The 21368-nt window shown below is 42.8% G+C and overlaps 9 non-coding genes across 9 annotated transcripts; 6 read left to right on the forward strand and 3 right to left on the reverse strand.

Annotated features, from left to right (window-relative positions):
• Positions 1-5117: 5117 nt before the first annotated feature.
• On the reverse strand, positions 5118-5189 carry trnaq-cug (transfer RNA glutamine (anticodon CUG)). Its single transcript has one exon. It is a non-coding gene; the product is annotated as a tRNA-Gln (tRNA).
• A 1062-nt stretch (positions 5190-6251) lies between these two features.
• On the forward strand, positions 6252-6322 carry trnag-gcc (transfer RNA glycine (anticodon GCC)). Its single transcript has one exon. It is a non-coding gene; the product is annotated as a tRNA-Gly (tRNA).
• Positions 6323-8571: 2249 nt separating this feature from the next.
• trnan-auu (transfer RNA asparagine (anticodon AUU)) lies at positions 8572-8645 on the forward strand. The gene has a single exon. It is a non-coding gene; the product is annotated as a tRNA-Asn (tRNA).
• Positions 8646-9173: 528 nt separating this feature from the next.
• Positions 9174-9245, forward strand: trnae-uuc (transfer RNA glutamic acid (anticodon UUC)). Its single transcript has one exon. It is a non-coding gene; the product is annotated as a tRNA-Glu (tRNA).
• A 415-nt stretch (positions 9246-9660) lies between these two features.
• Positions 9661-9733, forward strand: trnav-cac (transfer RNA valine (anticodon CAC)). Its single transcript has one exon. It is a non-coding gene; the product is annotated as a tRNA-Val (tRNA).
• Positions 9734-14017: 4284 nt separating this feature from the next.
• On the forward strand, positions 14018-14090 carry trnav-aac (transfer RNA valine (anticodon AAC)). The gene has a single exon. It is a non-coding gene; the product is annotated as a tRNA-Val (tRNA).
• A 1248-nt stretch (positions 14091-15338) lies between these two features.
• trnaf-gaa (transfer RNA phenylalanine (anticodon GAA)) lies at positions 15339-15411 on the reverse strand. Its single transcript has one exon. It is a non-coding gene; the product is annotated as a tRNA-Phe (tRNA).
• Positions 15412-17467: 2056 nt separating this feature from the next.
• Positions 17468-17539, reverse strand: trnaq-uug (transfer RNA glutamine (anticodon UUG)). Its single transcript has one exon. It is a non-coding gene; the product is annotated as a tRNA-Gln (tRNA).
• Positions 17540-19202: 1663 nt separating this feature from the next.
• Positions 19203-19275, forward strand: trnaf-gaa (transfer RNA phenylalanine (anticodon GAA)). The gene has a single exon. It is a non-coding gene; the product is annotated as a tRNA-Phe (tRNA).
• The last annotated feature ends 2093 nt before the right edge of the window (positions 19276-21368 follow it).

Here is a 21368-nt window from a genome sequence, read left to right on the forward strand (position 1 = left end):
GGTGTCCAAAATTGTGAGGAAGCCATGACAGGGTGGATAGAAAATGCTTCTTTCCCCTGAGCAGAGAGAGGTGATTTATTGTGGGTGGGTGGGGATGTGGGGATCGGGGGGGTTGCGGGGTGCGTGGTGATGGTTGGGAGGGGGGTTAGTGGGGCCTGCACAGATATAAAGTGATTGGTGGAAGGATTAGAAGGGGCATTAGGAAGAAGGTTCTCATTCAAGGGATGGTGGGAGTCTGGAATTCGCTGCCTAAACTGATGGTTCAGATGGAAATCTCTCGGCTCACTCACCTCACACACAGATCTATAGCTGAAATGCTGGAACCTGTAGTAAGCGGGGTTCGGGGCTGGATCGCTGGAAAGTGGGATTAGAATGAAGGGCTGGTCTTTATTTCCCAAGCTGGTGAAGATGTGATGGGCTGAATGGCCTCTTTCTGCGCCACAACCTTTCCCCTGCTTTCTGTTAGCCCTATTGATGGGCAGAATGGAGGAGTGAGCTGGTTTTTAATTCGCAACAAGAGCAGGAATGAGGGAAAATGTTGAGGCAAAGATGATTTTTTTTCTGATTTTCACCCCTCCTCTCATCAAAGTGAGTTAGAAATCAACCCACCCCTCCCCCCACCCCCTCCTGTCCTGTGTTCCCTCCAAATACACTTGCCTGAGTGGCAGCACATTAGCACAGTAGTTAGCACTGCAGCCTCCTAGTGCCAAGGACCCGTGTTCAATTCCAGCCTCGGGTCATTGTCTGTGTGGGGTTTTCATGTTTCTCCCATATAGAGTCATAGAGGTTTACAGCATGGAAACAGGCCCTTCAGCCCATAAGAACATAAGAACATAAGAAATAGGAGCAGGAGTAGGCCATCTAGCCCTTCGAGCCTGCTCCGCCATTCAATAAGATCATGGCTGATCTGTCGTGGCTCAGTTCCACTTTCCCGCCCTCTCCCCATAACCCTTAATCCCCTCTCCTATCAAGAACCCATCAACCCGCTTCTTAAAAATATTTAGCGAGGCAGCCTCCACCACTTCAACGGGCAGAGAATTCCAGAGATTCACTACCCTTTGAGTGAAGAAGTTCCTCCTCAACTCCGTTCTAAACCGCCTCCCCTTTATCTTGAGGCTGTGCCCCCTAGTCCTACTGTCTTTTTTGAGCGGGAAGAGTCTCTCCACCTCTATCCTATCCATCCCATTCATCATCTTATACGTCTCAATGAGATCTCCCCTCATTCTTCTAAACTCTAACGAGTACAAGCCTAGTTTATTCAGCCTCTCCTCATAGCTCAATCCCCTCAACTCCAGTATCAGCCTAGTAAACCTCCTCTGCACTCCCTCCAGGGCCAAAATATCCTTGCGCAGGTGCGGCACCCAAAACTGCACACAGTACTCCAGCTGCGGCCTCACCAATGCCCTATACAGCTGCAGCAAGACCTCCCTACTTTTATATTCAATCCCCCTCGCTATGAAGGCCAGCATCCCATTCGCCTTCCTGACCACCTGCTGCACCTGCAAGCTGGGTTTTTGCGACTCATGCACAATGCTGCCCTTTTTAAAAACCCCTAAGCTAATCCCAATTGCTTGTATTTGGCCCATATCCCTCTATACCCATCACACCCATGTAACTGTCTAAATGCATTTTAAAAGACAAAATTGTACCCATCTCGATGACTACATCTGGCAGCTTGTTCCAGACACTCACCACCCTCTGTGTGAAATAAAAAATCTCCTCTGGACACTTTTGTATCTTTCCCCTCCCATCTTAAACCTAGGCCCTCTAGTTTTAGACTCCCCTAACTTTGGGAAAAGATATTGACTATCGAGCTGATCTGTGCCCCTCATTATTTTATAGAATTCTATAAGATCATCCCTCAGCCCCCTATGCTCCAGTGAAAAAGTCACAGTCTATTCAGCTACTCCTTATAACTCAATCCATGAAGTCCCAGTAGCGTCCTAGTAAATCTTTTTTGCAGTCTTTCTAGTTTAATAATATCCTTTCTATAATAGGGTGACCAGAATATCTGTGGGGCCTGAAAGATGGGCAGGTTAGGTGGATTGACCATGATAACTTCTCCCTTAATGTCCAAAGATGTGAAGGTTGGGGGATTAGAGAGTATTGTGGGGTTACGGGAATAGGGTAAAATGCTCTTGACATAGACTTGATGCACTGTTGGGATTTTATGATTTTAATTGGGGGGGGGGCTGTAGTTTTATATCTGGGGGAGAGTGTTGGAACACAGTGGCACAGTGGTTAGCATTGCTGCCTCACAGCGCTAGGATCCCAAATTCGATTTCTGGCTTGGGTCACTATCTGTTTGGAGTTTGTGCATTCTCCCCATGCCTCCATGGGTTTTCTCCAGGTGCTCTGGTTTCCTCCAGCAGTCCGAAAGACTTGCTGGTTAGATGCATTGGCCATGCTAAATTCTCCATCAGTGTTTCCTGAACAGGAATGCGGCAACTAGGGAACTTCCACAGGAATTGCATTGCAGTGTTAATGTAAGCCTACTTATTAGTGACACTAATAAATAAACTTAAACTGCAGGTCTGGGTGCTGCTGTGACAATGCACCCTCTTGTTTAAACACTCTGCAATGCTGAGACTGGGAGAGGAGTGAACAACAGGGAGCAGCATTGCAGCTTCTCTCCCCCCATTGAAACTGGGATTGTTGCTCCATCTGCTGCACCATCCCCACCACATCCACTGGGGGCAATCTGGACAATGGGCTGCAGGCAGACCTCACTGCGCCTGCGCCATAATCACTCACCGCCAGCGGCCATCTTGCGTTGCCAGGGGAGACGGCCGGCGGCCATCTTGCGTTGCCAGGGGAGACGGCCGGCGGCCATGTTGCGTTGCCAGGGGAGACGGCCAGCGGCCATGTTGCGTTGCCAAAGGAGACGGCGTCCCGCGCGCTGCACTTTGGTTGAATTCCCCTCCTGCACATGCGCCCAGGCAGTTCCATTTTAATCTTTTAATATTTTGAATCTTGATGATTATTATTCACATCCTCACCGTCAGACTTTCGGTTCCTTCTCCATTCGGGAACATCGTTTCTGTTTTTTATTCCGTCTGTTTTTCAATCACACCCGCGCGGTGCGCTCTGGGAAAATACTACAGCACATGCGCGGTTCCGCCACCTGCCTCTTTATAAAAATATGTATTTTGTTTAATTTTAATTCCGCTCCGGGCGGGATTTCCGGGTGGGAATTTCTCTCACTTTCTACATTTCTGAACAGTCGCTTTTTCCTCGACGGGGGGAGGGGCTGATGGTGACGTCACGGCAATATGGCGGCTGGCCCCGCCTCTCTACAGGCCCCGGATGTTCCGCCAACGAGCAGCGGCCGGGCCGCAGTGGGCAAGAGGTGACACTGGGCGGAGCAGCGCCCGGGCGTGTTACAGCGACACCCGGTGGTCAGGAAGGGAAATAGCAGCGGCGCAGTCCCTGCCCAAAGGCTTCCCCAGTTCAGCTGCTCAGAGACACTGGGAACCTCTTCAACTGGAAACTTCAGCTTCTCACATTCACCCCCTGTGTTCAGTCATTGTTTAATAGACAAGCTCTGTAGTGAAATCAGAAACAACTTGTTCACATTAAAAGGGGATGGGAATCTGAACCATTGTGCTCAAAAGGCTCTGCTCGCCTTGAAATTTCAATTGAAATGTTCAAGATGAGAATTTATAGATGCAAGTCATGTTGCATGTGGAACGCTCATGATGCCACAATAAGGTCAGTACAGACATCTCACAGGGTTGTGTGACTGGAGATGTCAGAGATGGAGTGGTTAAATATAGAGCTACAGGGTCTGAAGCTCAGTTTTGGGTAAAGAACAATGGCTGTACAAAGAACAAAGAAAATTACAGCCCAGGATCATGCCATTCTGCCCTTCAAAGCTTCACTGACCATGCTGCCTGACTTAACTAAACCCCCTATCCTTCCGGGACCACATCCCTCTATTCCCATCCTATTCATGTACTTGTCAAGTGACTTAAAAGTCACAACTGCATCCGCTTCTACTATCTCTCCCCGGCCGCGAGTTCCAGGAAACCACTACTCTCTGTGCAAACAATCTGCCATGTCCATCTCCTTTAAACCTTGCCCCTCGCACCTTAAAGCATGCCTTCATCGGCCGGGGCATTTTGTCCCTGAACATTATCTGAATCTCAATGTTACACCCATAGTATCTTCGCTCTGGCCTCGGCCTCAAATGCTTTGTGTCAAATAAGAAATGATAAATTGTTTGATGCATTGCCAGGAAAGAAACGTTCCTATTTTGACACCTGCACGTATCAGCAAGTCATCGAGTCTACAAGACAATTTAATAGGTTTAGGTGCAGACTAACATAGTTAATCAACATCTGAAACATGCTAGGGTGAGGGAAGTCTGTGTGATTTTCAGTTTGGTGCTGAATATTATCAGAATCTCGATGTTACATTCATATTATCTTTGCACTGACCTCAGCTTGAAATGCTTTCTCCAAAATCAGAAATGCTGAATTTTATGAAAAAATTGACAAAATTGTGTAAATTCTCAAAGGCATGTTGAATTTTGTCCAAAATGTATTTGCGGTTAGCATTTATTTAATATCCTAATCTTATTGAATGATTTTTTTCCGAAAAAAATAACGTAAAATAGTCAGTTGCTGTTCATTAGCAATCTCCTAACATTACTTTCTCCAGAGAAGCTGAAAATATGCTTGCCAACATTTGTCTGAAAAAGTATAAAGATATTAAATACTTTTTTCATCGAAAGTAACAAGGAACTTATGAACACCTTTTAAAGGTTTGTACTGAGCCAACCAGGAGTCGAACCTAGAATCATTCTGATCTGTAGTCAGACGCGTTATCCATTGCGCCACTGACGCACATGCGAACATCAGGATAGTTGTTACATATTAGCTCGATGTTTCGAAAGTTTCAGGCACAAGAACTGTCAGAAAGTTTGCTTTTACTTGTGAGGAAAAGGTCCATTATTGAGATTGTCTTTATTCATTTACTACCAATCCTAATTGCCCTTGAATTGAGTAACAGCAGTTGAACAGGCTGTCAAATTTTTCTTTCGATTAGGATTTGGTGATAAACTTAAACGAAACGCCCTTCAGCCAATCCATCATCTGTATTTGCAAATTAAAACGAGGCTCTGCCGAGATTTGAACTCGGATCGCTGGATTCAGAGTCCAGAGTGCTCACCATTACACCACAGAACCCAACACAAGGTGAGATTTGAAAATCGTGGATGCCAATACTTGTGCCAATTTGAACAGCAGGGATAAATATCAGTCCCGTTGTACAATTATTCATATTTATATTTCCCTTGCTGGTTCCTTCTGTAAAAATGAGTAGGCTCCCTTCCACTGCATTAAATTTCACTGTAACTGACCACATTCAAACACCAATGTTTGCATCGAACTGACATAAACCTTACTGCAGTAAATCCACTGAACAACATCAGTTCATCACATTTCTGCTTTCATCACACTGGAAGCCAATGTGAAAATATAAACAATTTCAAATCTTAACAGACAGGAAGGAGTGTGTGAGTGCGGACAATTGGCGCTGTGCACATTCCTGTAATCAGTATCTGGGAGAATCAGGCAGATGGGATCCTGGTGGTCTCGTGGTTAGGATTCAGCGTTTTCAGATGTCACAGACTGGCCTCGATATATGAAGATTTAATGCATTTTTTAACGTAAGAGTAAAAAGCTTTGGGGTTTTCCTTTATCCGACTTGCCAAGGACTTCTCATGCCTCCACCTAGCTCTCCTACGCCCTATTTTTTAACTCATTCCGAGCTAACTTGTAACCCTATATAGGTGTTATCAAGTGTTGAAAGTGGAAGTTTGGCCTGGTGTCGCACTGGGTACCAGCTTTGAAGAAATATAGTAATTTAAAGCTTTTGCAGAATGGCATGAGGCGTATTGTATTGATATGAGTTGAGTGTAAGAGACAGTGTGCAAATGATTTGAATACGTTTTCAGCGTGTTTAGACTGATGTGGAGAAAGCAGAGGCAAATTTGGGAGAATGAGGCGGTGTGAGAGGGGGATTTTTTCAGAGTGCTTGTGTTTTGGAGGAAGGTTGAAAGTTTGAGATGTGGTTGTGAATGAAAGGAAGGTGTTGAACAGCATGAGAGGCTTGTGCGATGTTACGTGTGAGATTTGAGTGAGAGTTTTTGTGGGCATTTGGGGAACGAAAGGACAAAGTAAGGAAATTACAATGCTACTGAGTGTGAAGGAAGAGAGAGCATGTGGGGGGTAGCATTAACAAGAGCAGCATTGGTGGTTCAGTGGTAGAATTCTCGTCTGCCACGCGGGAGGCCCGGGTTCGATTCCCGGCCAATGCAAAGCTTCTTCTTTCTCCGTTCACTCTGTATATTGAACCGAATCTCCTGTCAAAATTGGGGGAAAACAAGAGAAATATTAAGTCTTGGAACTAAATCCTGAGGGAAATGGTTCACAATATTCGGAAGGAGGTGTAGTTGTGAATGGTGTTATTGATGATTGAGTGGAATGTATTGGATCTTTGGGCTACTGGTCGTTAGTTCCCTTCCTACCTGTGATAAGAGACATGGATTCATTTTACCTGCCCGTTCATAGGAGAAACACACTACAGCAGTGCTGCAGGATCAACGGAACTGAAGAGACTTGTATAGAATTGTAAACAGTGCGGTCATGCTGCAGTTCTGGAACAGGTTTTCAGAAATAGAATTGCGGCCAGTGACACACTAGGTTAGAATATATTTAACAGTCGCTGCCTCAGTGTCTGTGGCGCAATTGGTCAGCGTGTTCGGCTATTAACTGAAAGGTTGGTGGTTCAAGAACTCCCAGGGACGGAATTTTGCTATTTTTCTCACTATCAGCATTCATGGGTAAACAGTTGCCTGCTTGAACTCATTGAAAAGTCTGGAACTACGAGAGAGAATTTGGCAGTGTACAAGCTGAGACATTGTATATACCTCTGATTCTGTGTGTGCCCTTGTATCTTTCGAGTTACGAGGATCTCTATATGTCTGCGCCTGAATCCAGTGTGCCCCTACGTCTATATGTGTCCCTGAATCTGTGTATGCCCCCCTGTATCTCTGTAGGCTCCAATACCTGCGTGTGTGTGTGTGTGTGTGTGTGTGTGTGTGTGTGTGTGTGTGTGTGTGTGTGTGTCCCTGTAAATGTCTGATTCTTTGTGCTTTTTTTAAGACTAAACCGTGAAAATGTCTGAAAAACGAATTGCAGAGGGCAACAATGTTTTCTCACTAAGATTCTGAATTTGATTAACGTCTGATAACTGCATCGAATGTACAGTTTGAAGTTTCAAATAATCCCAACTTCAATCTCCAGACATTATCTCCCAATGGGAAATGAAGAACACGATTTATCTGCGGTGTCTGGTTATAAAAAGGGCGAATACGCCAGCCGAGATCCTTCTATAAACTCCAATCTCGGACAATATCGTTCAATATTCATATTTCAGTAACCGGTTCGCAGACTCACAAGCATCAGCGCCTGCAGTCGCTGTTGTCCGCCAGCAGATGGTGGTGTTGTATCACTTTAATCACAAGATAGTGAAGCAGGTTTGAGGAGATATTTGAGGAAAATTTATTTCCCTGTTTCCATGGAAAGGGAACAATCAGTAAAGCAATTACATTAATATCTCTGTCAGTAACATTCACAGGGAAATCTGGCCGAAGTATAGTGAATTTAATACTTGCAATCATATTTACCTTCCGGTTAGTGAACATGTCGATTACCAGCTAATTATTGTATAACCTTACATTTTAGTGATTTAAAGATTTGTCTATTTTATCATCCAGACATTATCAAATAATATTTCATTATAGTTGGACACATGCCTCTTTTTCGCTGGATTTTCCATTCCTCGGCGCTCATTTTTTCCCTTAGTCCGTTCAGAAATCCAGCCCGAACCCTGCCTCTATATTATGTTCTGTGTATATGTAAATATAGTTCCTTGTTATAATTTTTAACTTCAGCACAATTCGAGCCCTAACTCTGATCTATAACACAATTTCATCCACACAATTATGTTGCACTTTTTAGTTAATATCCATCTATTCTTCTCACTCGCTCTTTGTTCGATTCCATCTATTAGACACATTTTATAGAAAAACAATTAGTGAGAAAGTGTCTGCTTTATTCGTGATACACGGGTGTGTTCAGTAGTGCATGACATAGAGCCTAGCACAATAATATCTGAGATGGAGCCTAATGTAACGTAAGTGAACTCTTGACTCAGTAATAATAGTTCAGAGACGATGATTTGTAGCATTTATCATGGCATGTCTATATGTATTAATAAATGAAGCGGCATGTAATGTACTGTAAACAGTTGCAAAGTCTATTGCAATAATGATTCAAATGAGTCAAACGCAGTATATAAAGAGACATGGCCTAGTGCATTACTGTACAAGACTGCACCAAATGTGTGATTGTAGCGAACACTGCCATGAACAGTCATAAATGAGACAAGGTTAATTGTAGCCCTTATAGAAGCAAAGCCCAGTGCATGAATAATAAAATTAAACTTCAGATTGCGTGATCATTGGTCCCAAACTGGTTTAGAATATATTTAGTGGCTGTCTCAGTCTCTGTGGCGCAATTGGTCAGCGCGTTCGGCTATTAACCGAAAGGTTGGTGGTTCGAGACCACCCAGGGACGGAATTTTACTATTTCCTCACCATCAGCATTCACGGGTAAGCAGTTGCCTGTTGGCAATGGGTTCGTGGGTGCCTATAAAAAATAGCTGTCAATTGTTCCCGGCTGTACTGTTATCTGGTATTACCAACATTATTTAATGACGATTGACTTCAAACATATTACATATAACATTTTATATATATATATATATCTGTACATATGCTTCCATTATACCTTTCAACATAAAAAAAAACAATTGAAACATGAACTTGTGGCTGAGCATTTGTTCCAATTCCATATTCCTGCTTCCATTCATTCCTGGATAGATCATAAATCTGTCTAACCCAAACTGAAATGTGTTCAAAGATGGAGCATCGGAACCCTCTGGAGTAGAGAATTCCCAAGATTCACCAGCCTTTGAGTGAAGCAATTTCTCCTCATCTCAGTCCTGAATCATCAGTGCCTTGTCCCGAGATTGTGCTCCTGTGTAGAAATAAAACAAAAGGCAGGTTGCGCATGGATAAATTAATATTTTTAAATTAGCCAGTTTCCCTGGTGGTCTAGTGGTTAGGATTCGGCGCTTTCACCGCCGCGGCCTGGGTTCGATTCCCGGTCAGGGAATGTAGATTTATTGCTGTGCAACAATCCTGCGTTACCTCCCGGTCTGCACCAGTTCTGTCGGAATCAGTATCAGGGAGATTTCCTCTTTAGCATCTAAATTGGGAATGTCACATTTAAAGAACAAAGGAAAAAGGGAGCGACACGTTACAAAGCACTGATGATACAAATGCTGAGATTATGCGAAGAAAGATGAAAATGATGCATTAATGAATGGGTAGAAATCATTGATCCCTTAGATATTTGCGAGACGAACGCTTTTAAATGTTGATGTTGGGGATAAGTTGTACAATCAGATTGAAAGTAACGGTTATCTTCCTGAATTCAGTGACATGGGCTCTCAGTCTGACCATCGGAACCTGCAGCAACACAGTTGAACATTGCAGACAGGCTGATTTGCTCCATTAGTTTACCAGTTGTTTCTGTAGTGTAGTGGTTATCACGTTCGCCTCACACGCGAAAGGTCCCCGGTTCAAAACCAGGCAGAAACAATCATTAAGCTTGCTTATGTCGGAGAAGGGAAATTATTTGGTTTCAGTTTGTTGCTGCACACTATCCGAACCTCGATGTTAATGACGTGTTATCATTTCTCTGATTTCACTCTCAAATACTTCGTGTGAAATAAGGTGCACTGACGGGGAAGTTCGATTTTGACACCGAGCATTTATTCGCATCTCGTTCAGTCTCCGACAGAATTTAATGGGTTTATAGGTGCGCAGACTAATATGGTTATTCACCATCAGAAATTTCTGATAGTAGTGTGTGCTCAAACAGTCAGATACAAGTAATACTGTAAGTGAACTAGAGGAAAAGGCGCACATTTCACAGAAGAATCACATGACGAAAACGACACTGCACACACTCCTGCATTCAATCTTACAAAAGCAGTAAGGATCAAAACTTAGATCTATTTCGCTCGCGTTGGGATTTGAACCTCCGCGGAGATTGGAGCCTTAGACCGCTCGGCCATACAACCACATTGACAGATTTCACAATCATATTATTTAATGGAAATGTTACTGAAATTCGTTTAAAGAAATGGAGTTGGGAAAGGCCATCGGGAGGATTGAGCCTGATCTTTCTCTGAATCAGGTCAGCCTGAACTGTGTAACAAACAGAAATCATCTCACTTTCGAAACACAATGAGCTGCACTGAAGGGACACCATCATTTAAACTGTCCTTAAGCTCGTCGTTTCTTAATTTCCTGTTGCTCTGTTTTTTGAAGGGAAGTAGTGGGGGCGAGGAGATGGCCTTCGCGTGATATTCGTCTCCATCGAGTATACACTGAAGGTTCTGAAGAAGATGTCACAGCTTCTGAACTCTGGGGACTTACTGGGGGTGGGAGAACACTCTGACTGCCGGGTCCCGGAGTAACAAGGTAACACTGAGCTGGTGATGGCGGAACCCGGGTGTTCCAATGGTGCAACGCCATCGTTTTCACCACCATGGGCTCGATGACAGGTGTCAAGTGTGGAAATAAGCAGAGTATGTTTTTAGAATGAGAAACCTGCCTATTGTGTGACGGAAGAGAACGAAGAGAAAGGCTAAAATGACGATGATCCGCTGATTGGGAAAGTCACTGTCAGCTTCCCTGTTGGATCAGTGGTTTGGATTCTGCACTGTGGCCACAAGTTTATATCACTTGTGTGTGATATAAACACGACAATGTGAAGGAGAAACTTGTATTTGGTGAATAAAAAGACAGAAACAAAACGAAAGGCAGGTGGTTCATGGATAAATTAATATTTTATAAAGTGTTTATCAGCTTCTCTGGTGGTCTAGTGGTTAGGATTCGGCGCTTTCACCGCTGCGGCCCGCGTTCGATTCCTGGTCAGGGAATGTAGATTTATTGCGATACAACAATCCTGTATTACTACCAGTTCTGGCGGAATCAGTATCACGGAGATTTCCTCTTCAGTACCTAAATTGGAAATGTCAGACTTTAAGAACAAAGAAATAAGGGAGCGACAGGATACAAAATGCGGATGATTATTGGAAGAAACATGAAAATGATGCATTAATAAATGGGCAGAAATCATTGCTCCCTTAGATATTTGCGAGACGAACGCTTTTAAATGTTGATGTTGGGGATAAGGTGTACAATCAGTTTGCAAGTAATGGTTATCTTCCTGAATTCAGTGACATGGGCTCTCAGTCTAACCATCGGAACCTGCAGCAACACAGCGCAGTTGAACATTGCAGACAGGCAGATTTGCTCTACCCTGCTTTCATCTGTTTCTGTAGTGTAGTGGTTATCACATTCGCCTCACATGCGGAAGGTCCCCGGTTCGAAACCAGGCACCAACTTTCATTAAGCTTTCTCATGTCGGGGAAGGGAAAATGGTTTGATTTCAGTTTGTTGCTTAACATTATCTGAACCTCGACGTTAAAAACATGTCATCACTGCTCTGATTTCACCCTCAAATGTTTTCTGTGAAATGAAGTGCACTGAGGGGAAAGTTCGATTTTGACACCGAGCATTTATTCGCATTTCCTTCAGTCCCCAACAGAATTTAATGGGTTTATAGGTGCAGACTAATATGGTTAATCACCATCTGAAATATCTGATAGTAGTGTGTGCTCAAAAAGACAGGTACAAGTGATACTGGAAGTGTTTGCAGTCTCGATGTTGTGCTAGTTGTTATAATTCACACTCAGTTACTCGTTTGAAAAGAATCATATTGAACTCGGAAACTTAACTCTGTGTCTTGCTCCACCTTTATTGCAAGCCCTGCTGAGAAATTCCAGTCCTTTCTGTTTTTATTCTAACAGGAATCATAGGAGGAGGAACAGACCACTCGGTCCATCGAGATTTCCACCATTCAATACCATCATGGCTGATCTTGGGATACAACTTAGTTTCTCCACCAGCTTCCCAGATCCCTGAATTCTCCAAGAGATCAGAAACCTGCTTATCCCAACCTTAAATGTGCTCGATGATGGGGCATACATAACTGTCAGGTACAGAAAATACCAAAGATTCTTGCCCTTTGAGTGAAGTAATTTCTCCTTATCTTAGCCCTAAATGACCAGCCGCTGATCTGTGCCGCAGGGGGTTAGATTCCCGACCAGCAGAGAAAAAGAAAATCTCTCAGCCTCCATCCTATCAAACCGAATCAGAACTGTGTAAGTTTAAATAGATCACCGCTTATTCTTCTAAACTCCAGAGAATTTCATCACAGGACAACTCACTGACCCCAGGGAACAATCTGGTGAACCTTCTCTTTACCGTTTCTAATGCAAAGCATAAACATTTTTAAATGTGACTGTCACATCTGCACAGAATATTCAACCTGGTTTCCACAAAATCCTGTGTAGCAGCAGAAACACCTCGTTATTTTTAAACTCCAGTCTGCCGGCAATAAGGACAAAATGTAATTTCCCTTCCAAATATCTGCTGCACCTACATGCTAACTTTATACATTCCTTGTACAAACGCATCTATTCCATTCTTAATATCAACATCTATATTTATCAGCTCGTCAAATATGTTCTGATCTTTCGATTTCTTTTCACGAAGAAGAAAATTGTTCTGCTTTTCAAATTAGCACCTAATCTGCCCGCCCACTCATAAGAGCACCCTGCTTCGCCTCCCACTCTGTCTGCCTTTTCCCAACAGCTTCTAGTAGCTAAATTTTAGGTGGAGGCTCCAGCGATAATTGAACTCACGACCTCTGGGTTTACAAGATCAGTGCTCTAACCGCTGAGCTATGGAGGCAAATCCTGCAAGCTTCTGGCGGTACGAGTAGCATTATCAGTGGATTGAGGAGCAGGATGGGGTTTGAGGTGCGGGATTTTTGATCAATGTGGAAATGTCTGAGGTGGAGAGCAGAAAGTTAAAAGCCGCAACTTGAAAGTGACATGATTTGACATGTGTGCTGTGTGTGTATCTGACATGTATGTTGTGTATCTGACATGTATGTTCTTCAGAGTTTATCGTTAGTGTTACATCTCTGACTTCTCCAGCTCCGCTGCCAGTTCATCCAGCTGGAAGATTTAGATGTTGTTCCCTTCACAGACGCTGTGGGGCGTGTTTTCATTAAATAAAGAATTGAACAAAAAATGATTCACTCCGTGACTGGGAATCGAAACCGCGTCACGGCGCCGATCCTGATCACTGGACCTTCAGTGTTGCTGATGTGAGAGATTTGTAATGAATTGACCATCTCTGCACCCATTGCTTTATTTCCAATAATTTTCAACAAAAATAAGTCACGGTGAGAAATGACGGGAGGTGAAAATGACAGGATTTGAACCTCAGTTAGAAAGTCCCAATCCATCCTCTGGGCAGGGATTGCAGACTCAATGTTGGCAATTCTGTCGCTTACATCGACAAACAGCCATTCAGCCTGTGTTCCTGTCTGTCTTCTCGATCGGAGTAACTCCGTTTGATAAAGTGTCATCTGGACTCGAAACATCCGCCCTTTTCACTCCTTACAGGAGCTGTCAGACATTGGGAGATTTTGGAACATTTCCTCTTTTCCCATCCGCAGTAATTTGCTTTTATCACTGAGTACAATTGATTGAGATTATTCGAAGAAAGTTGAAAATGATGCATTAATGAATGGATAGAAATCATTGCTCCCTTAGATATTTGCCAGACGAACTCTTTTAAGTTTTGGTGTTCGGGATAAGTTGTACAATCAGATTGAAAGTAACGGTTATCTTCCTGAATTCAGTGACATGGGCTCTCAGTCTGACTATCGGAACCTGCAGCAACACAACGTAGTTGAACATTGCAGTCAGGCAGATTCGCTATGATGTATTCCCAGCTGTTTCTGTAGTGTAGTGGTTATCACGTTCGCCTAACACGCGAAAGGTCCCCGGTTCAAAACCGGGCAGAAACATTTATTAAGCTTTCTCGTGTGGTGGAAGAGAAAACTGTTTGATTTCAGTTTGTTGCTCAACATGAACCGAAGTTCGATGTTAAACACGTTATCGTTGATCTGATATCACCCTCAAATACTTACTGTGAAAATATAAACACGTTATTTTGACGAAAAGCAGGGAAGTCGATTTTGACACCGAGCATTTATCCGCATCTTGTTCAGTCTACAACAGATTTAATGGGTTTATAGGTGCAAACTAATATGGTTAATCACCATCTGAAATATCTGATAGTAGTGTGTGCTCAAACAGACAGATACAAGTGATACTGTAAGTGAACTAGGGGAAATGGCGCACATTTCACAGAAGAATTTTTTTTTAATCGTTTTTCTTAATCGTTTTTCATCACTAAGAATCAGGAAAAGCCGTTCAGTCAGATGAGGGAATCGAGACTCAGTGCGGATCTACTGGACTTTCCTGTAACGGACCGGATTTATGTGCCTGAATGTTTCAATCCCATAATAAAAATGGTGATCAGTTCCTTTCCCTCCCGTTGAATTCCTACCTGTGGTAAGAGACGTGGATTTATTTTACCTGCCCGTTCATAGGAGAAAGGGAATAACCAACACACTATAGCAGTGCTGCGGGATCAACGGAACTAAAGAGACTTGTACAGAATTGTAAACAGTGCGGTCATGCTGCAGTTGTGGAATAGGTTTTCAGAAATAGAATTGTGGTCATTGACACACTAGTTTAGAATATATTTAACTACTGCTCTCTCAGTCTCTGTGGCGCAATTGGTTAGCGCGTTCGGCTATTAACGAAAGGTTGGTGATTCAAAACCACTCAGGGACGGATTTTTACTATTTTCTCACCATCAGCATTCACAGTAAACAATTGCCTGTTGGCAATGGGTCCGTGGGTGCCAATAAAACATACCTGTCAATTGTTCCCGGCTGTACTGTTATCTGGTGCTCCCAACATTATTTAATGACGATTGATTCCTATCACATCGCATGTGTTCATCAGGAAACAAACATAAACCTTCACCTCCATCACCTTTCATTAACATTGGGAATGTTTAGAAATAGAGGAAGCCTTTTAAAAAGTGGAATCCAACAAGGAGGAAATGTAAGAACATCTGGCAGGGTGGGAATTGCGATGGATATTTGGTCTGTTGCAGCTGGCGTGAATTGATGTTTGAAGACAGTGCGAAACAAAATGCAGAGCCACAAAGCAGGTAGCAGAGAAAACCAGCAAGGTGATCCTGCCGAAACCCGGGATTGAACCAGGGACCTTAAGACCTTCAGTCTAACGCTCTCTCAGCTGAGCTATTTCGGCTGATGAGGAAATGGTAACCTTTGGCCTCCCAAATATCTGAGAGAGCAATGATTTCTGCCCCTTCGTTAATGCATCATTTTCATCTTTCTTCAAATAATCTCAACCAAATGTCCTCAGTGATAAAAACAAATTACTGCGGATGGGAAAAGAGGAAATGCTCCAAAATCTCCCAATGTCTGACAGCTCCTGTAAGGAGTGAAAAGGGCGGATGTTTCGAGTTCAGGTGACACTTTATCAAACGGAGTTACTCCGATCGAGAAGACAGACAGGCACACAGGCTGAATGGCTGTTTGTCGATATAAGCGTCAGAATTGCCAACATTGAGACTGCAATCCCTGCCCAGAGGATGGATTGGGACTTTCTAACTGACGTTCAAATCCTGTCATTTTCACCTCCCGTCATTTCTCATCGTGACTTATCTTTGTTGAAAATTATTGGAAATAAAGCAATGGGTGCAGAGATGGTCAATTCATTACAAATCTCTCACATCAGCATCACTGAAAGTCCAGTGATCAGGATCGGCGCCGTGACGCGGTTTCGATTCCCAGTCACGGAGTGAATCATTTTTTGGTCAATTCTTCATTTAATGAAAACACGCCCCACAGCGTCTGTGAAGGGAACAACATCTAAATCTTCCAGCTGGATGAACTGGCATCGGAGCTGGAGAAGTCAGAGATGTAACACTAACGATCAACTCTGAAGAACATACATGTCAGATACACAACATACATGTCAAATACACACGCAGCACACATGTCAAATCATGTCATTGTCAAGTTGCGGCTCTTAACTTCCTGCTCTCCACCTCAGACATTTCCCCATTCATCAAAAATCCCCCACCACAAACCCCATCCTGCTCCTCAATCCACTGATAATGCTACTCGTACCGCAAGGTACTAACCGTATTTGGCACCTTAGCTCAGTGGTTAGAGCACTGGTCTTATAAACCAGCGGTCACGAGTACAGTTCTCGCTGGAAACTCCACCTGAAGTTTAGCTACGAGAAACTGTCGGGAAAAGGCAGATAGAGTGGGAGGTGAAACAGAGTGTTCTTGTGAGTGGAGGGGCAGGTCAGGTGCAACTTGGGAAAGCAAGAATATGTTCTTCTTCGTGAAAAACATAGAAAGACCAGAGTGTATTTGATGAGCTGAAAAATATAAATGTTGACATTAAGAACATAATTGATGCGCATGTACAAGGAATGCTTAAAGTTAGCATGTAGGTGCAGCAGATAATTGGAAGGGAAATTACATGCTGGTCTTCCTTGCTGGCAGACTGGACTTTAAAAATAACGAGGTGTCTGCAAATGATCACTCAAAACATTTGACCTACTAGTTGTTGCTGCCACATTGAATGAAAAAAAATCACATGCTTTTAGTGACCATTTGCATCTGGCGGTTCTGTTCCTGTTTGTATGGTGTGATGGTGAGGTCTCCGGACACCAAATACAGTACTCGGAGCTCAGAACTTGGTGAAAGATTGTTTTTTTTTGCAAAACGTATTATGAGTTTGCTGAAGGGAATTTAATTTTAAATTCTCAGAAAGTGGAAATCTAAACGCTAAGGATATTTCAGCAAATTCCACCACAATCACATTGCAGACGATGCAGTGAATGACTCTCCTGGCGTCATTGCATCAGCCCCAGGGGACAGTTGCTCAAATGCGAAACGTCACCCATGGAATCAGCAGAACTCTGAAGGACAACAATCATCCTCCCCCCCCCGACCCCCCCCCCCCCCCCCCCACTCTCTATCTCTCTCTCACTCACACACACACACACCCCTACTCTCTAACTCACACACACACACTTGCTCAGTAATTGCCGGACTCCAGTAGAATGGTTATTGTCGGACACCAACTGATTCTTTCTTTCAACAAAGAAGGGAAAGAACGGCGGAAAGATGAAAAACACAGATGTTTCAGGCATCTGGCGCCAGAGGCTCAGCAAATCGAATTCTAACAACAGTTGAACTGGCGAAGAAATTCTCTGGATTAGCACTTGGTGAGAAATTTAAACGAAACGCTCTTCAGGCAATCTGCGTTTGCAAATTAAAGTAAGGATCCGCCGAGATTTGAACTCGGATCGCTGGATTCAAAGTCCAGAGTGCTCACCATTACACCACGGAACCCAACACATGGCAGGAAGTTGAAAATCGCCGATAAATATTTGTACCATATCAACAGCAGGGAGAAATTTCAGTCCCGTTGCACAATTCATATTTATAAATCCGTTGCTGGTTCCTCCTGTAAAAATAAGTCGGCTACCTTCCACTGCATTAAATTTCACTGTAACTGATCACATTCAAATAGTAATGTTTGTATCGAACTGACATAAACCTTACTGCAGTAAATCTACTGAACAACATCAGCTTGTCAGAGCTCTGCTTTCTTCACAGTTCTTGTGAGACTTGCCAGAATTTCCCATTTTCTTTTCCGATTCCAGCAAGTGCAGTAATTTGCTTTTATTACTGAGTATAATTGATTGAGATTATTCGAAGGAATATGAGAATGATGAAATAATAAATGGGTAGAAATCATTGCTCCCTTAGATATTTGCGAGACGAGTACTTTTAAATGTTGATGTTGGGGATAAGTTGTACAATCAGATTGAAAGTAACGGTTATCTTCCTGAATTCAGTGACATGGGCTCTCAGTCTAACCATCGGAACCTGCAGCAACACAGCGCAGTTGAACATTGCAGGCAGGCAGATTTGCGCTAACCTGCTTCAAGCTGTTTCTGTAGTGTAGTGGTTATCACGTTCGCCTCACATACGCAAGGTTCCCGGGCAGAAACCGGGCAAAAACATTCATTAAACTTTCTCATGTCGGGTAAGGGAGAATTTCTTGATTTCAGTTTGTTGCTCAACATTACCCAAAAGTCATGTTATGTTTGCTCTGACTTCACCCTCAAATGTTTTCTGTGAAATAATATGCACTTATTTTTGACGCACTGACAGGAAAGTTCGATTTTGACACCGAGCATTTATTCCCATCCCATTCAGTCTAAAACAGAATTTAATGGTTTATAGGCGCAGACTAATATGGTTAATCACCATCTGAAATATCTGATAGTAGTGTGTGCTCAAACAGACAGATACAAGCGATACTGTAAGTGAACTAGAGGGAATGGCGCACATTTCACAGGAGAATATTTTTAAATCGCTTCTCATCACTAAAAACAGGAAAAGGCATTGGGTCAGACGAGGGAATCGAGACTCAGTGCGGATCTACTGCACTTTCCTGTAAAAGTTCGGAATTTATGCGCCTGAATTTTTCACGTCCATAATAAAAAAGGCTCAAGGGTCACTAACAGATAATTCTTGATTTTCCTCCATTTCAATGTATTTGACTTTGTTTAAAAGCTAACGATAGTCATTCTCAAAATTGTGATCTGTGTTCCCCGGTGATTCGATTCGTTCTGTTGGTCAGCTATATTTTCAATTCAGTGATGTTCAAGTTCAGAAATATTCAATTCATAAGGAAGACATATGTGTTAAATAATACATTGATACTAAATATTGAAAGGATTAGTGAGTAATATTGTACAATGAACTTTGATAAATTGTCATCTGGACTCGAAACGTCCGCCCTTTTCCCTCATTACAGGGGCTGTCAGACATTGTGAGATTTTGGAACATTTCCTCTTTTCCCATCCGCAGTAATTTGCTTTTATCACTGAGGACATTTGGTTGAGATTATTCGAAGAAAGATGAAAATGATGCATTAACGAGTGGGCAGAAATCATTGTTCTCTTAGATATTTGGGAGAAGGAAGCTTTTAGTGTACCGGACAGCCGAAGTAGCTCAGTTGGGAGAGCGTTAGACTGAAGATCTAAAGGTCCCTGATTCAATCCCGGGTTTCGGCAGCATGCCCTTGCTGGTTTTTCTGTGCTATCTACTAATTGGCACCATATTTTGTCTCGCACTGTCTTCAAACCTCATTTCACGCAAGCTGTAACAGACCAAATACCCATCGCAATTTCCAAACTGCCAGATGTTGTTATATTTCCTCCTTTTGGATTTCACGTCTTTAAAAAAACTTCCTCTATTTCTAAACATTCCCAATGTTAATGAAAGGTGATGGAGGTGAAGGTTTATCTTTGTTTCCTTATGCACACATGCCATGTAACGTCCTGAGTTTTTCCAACCTCATCACATTTCAGTGCAGATGTCAGGTTCGCTTTTATATGGCAGTGAAAATACATTCAGCAAAATCCCAGTTGTTACTATAGTACACCAAGCCTCATTTGAGATTATACCGTTCATTCTGCCAGTTATTACAGCACAGAATTAATTCTCGGCTAATGCCACAATATTTCATATCTCTGTTGTGACTCCACTAGGCCCTCTCCCTCCTGATACTGCACCAGAACACGCATTACACACGGCTCCATCTCTGTTATTACATTGCAACCTGCCACGTATAACGAAACATTGACAATATCTCACTCACTGCTGCACCAGTCCACCTCCCTGTTTAGACCGAATAATATCCTGAATCTAATTATTGTCCTAGTTTATGTTTCAATTATTGCTGTACTTATCCCTGTCGAAGCTTATATCAATCTAAGGCCTTAAACAGAAATTACTGCAGCAGGCGAAACAGCCAGTGAAAGAATAAGAAACAGCAACTAAAACGAGCGCTTCACAACATCTGCAATAGCAAAGGAGATCCACGAGATGGCAGTGAAGCAGTGATTTTTGGCTCGAACACGAAACAGAGAACGTCTCAGTTATTGCTGCAATAGACTTAACCTTTGTCCATCCTGAACTGGACACAGATTATATGATACAAAATCATATTTCTGATTATATGACAGTGATTCTCAGTTGATTCTGTACTCAGCAAAATCCCGCTTGTTATTATCTTGCACCAAGTCTCATTTGAAGTTACACTGTGTATTCTGGCAGTTATGACAGCACGGAATTAATTCTTGGCTGATGTCATTATACTCCATATCTCTGTTGTTACTTCACTAAAACCTTTGTCTCCTGATACTGTACTAGGACATGTTACTGATTGCATTACACGAGGCTCTATGTCAGTTATTACATTGCTGGAACCTGCCACGTATAAAGGAACCTCGCGAATATCTCACTCACTGCAGCACCAGTTCACCTCTCTGTTTATACCGAATAATACTGTCTCCAATTATTGTTCCCTTCCATCATTCATTTATTGCTGAACTTGCCCCTGTCAAATCTTACATCAATCTAAGAGCTTGGCCTGATTTTTTTCTTAGTTTATATTATACAATGTTCAGCACCAGACAAAATTATACTAGGCGCGGTGTCAGTTTTACTGTGCTAGACGTTCTCTCCTTTATTACTGCGCTAAAGCATACCACAGTTCATTTTACGCATTATCCTCTCTCAGTTATTGCTTTATTCTGCATTGCCTCACGTTTTAGTCCAGCGGGCCACATCTCTGTTTATATCAGACTAGATCATGTCCCCGGTGTTGAAAAAGAAGGTGCCATTTTGCAGGTGTCAGATTGTGGTTCAAGTGGTCTGACGTGGAAATTAAAATAACAAAAGGATCGTGGACAAAGCAGATTGTAAAACCCGCTGTAATCTGTTGGTCTGGTGGTTAGAGTTTGAAGCTTTCCTGCTGTTTTGATTGCAGGTCAGGGAATGAAGATTTATTGCTCTCCTCCAATCCGTGACAATAAATATCAGTTATTTCTCGGCAGAACGCTCAAATCTCAGTCTCGCCTTGTATCCTGTCCTTTCTCAAGTGAAGACCCTGAGCCAATTCAACAGGAAGCCATATTGTTCTTTCTGGGGTCCAGACGAGGTTAACTCAGTTTAAATAGAGCGGGCTCTTCACTGCAGCTCATTGTGTTTCTGACTGGAGATGAGTTTTGTCTGCTGCACATTTCAGGATCATCTCTCAGTAATCACCGGCAAGAATATTCCCTTCCCGTGGGGAACACTAAAGAAGTCAAGGGCATTAACC

The sequence above is a fragment of the Carcharhinus amblyrhynchos genome, unplaced genomic scaffold (genome assembly GCF_965287045.1).
Source record: "Carcharhinus amblyrhynchos unplaced genomic scaffold, sCarAmb.v2.hapA scaffold_38, whole genome shotgun sequence".
Classification (NCBI taxonomy): Eukaryota; Metazoa; Chordata; class Chondrichthyes; order Carcharhiniformes; family Carcharhinidae; genus Carcharhinus; species Carcharhinus amblyrhynchos.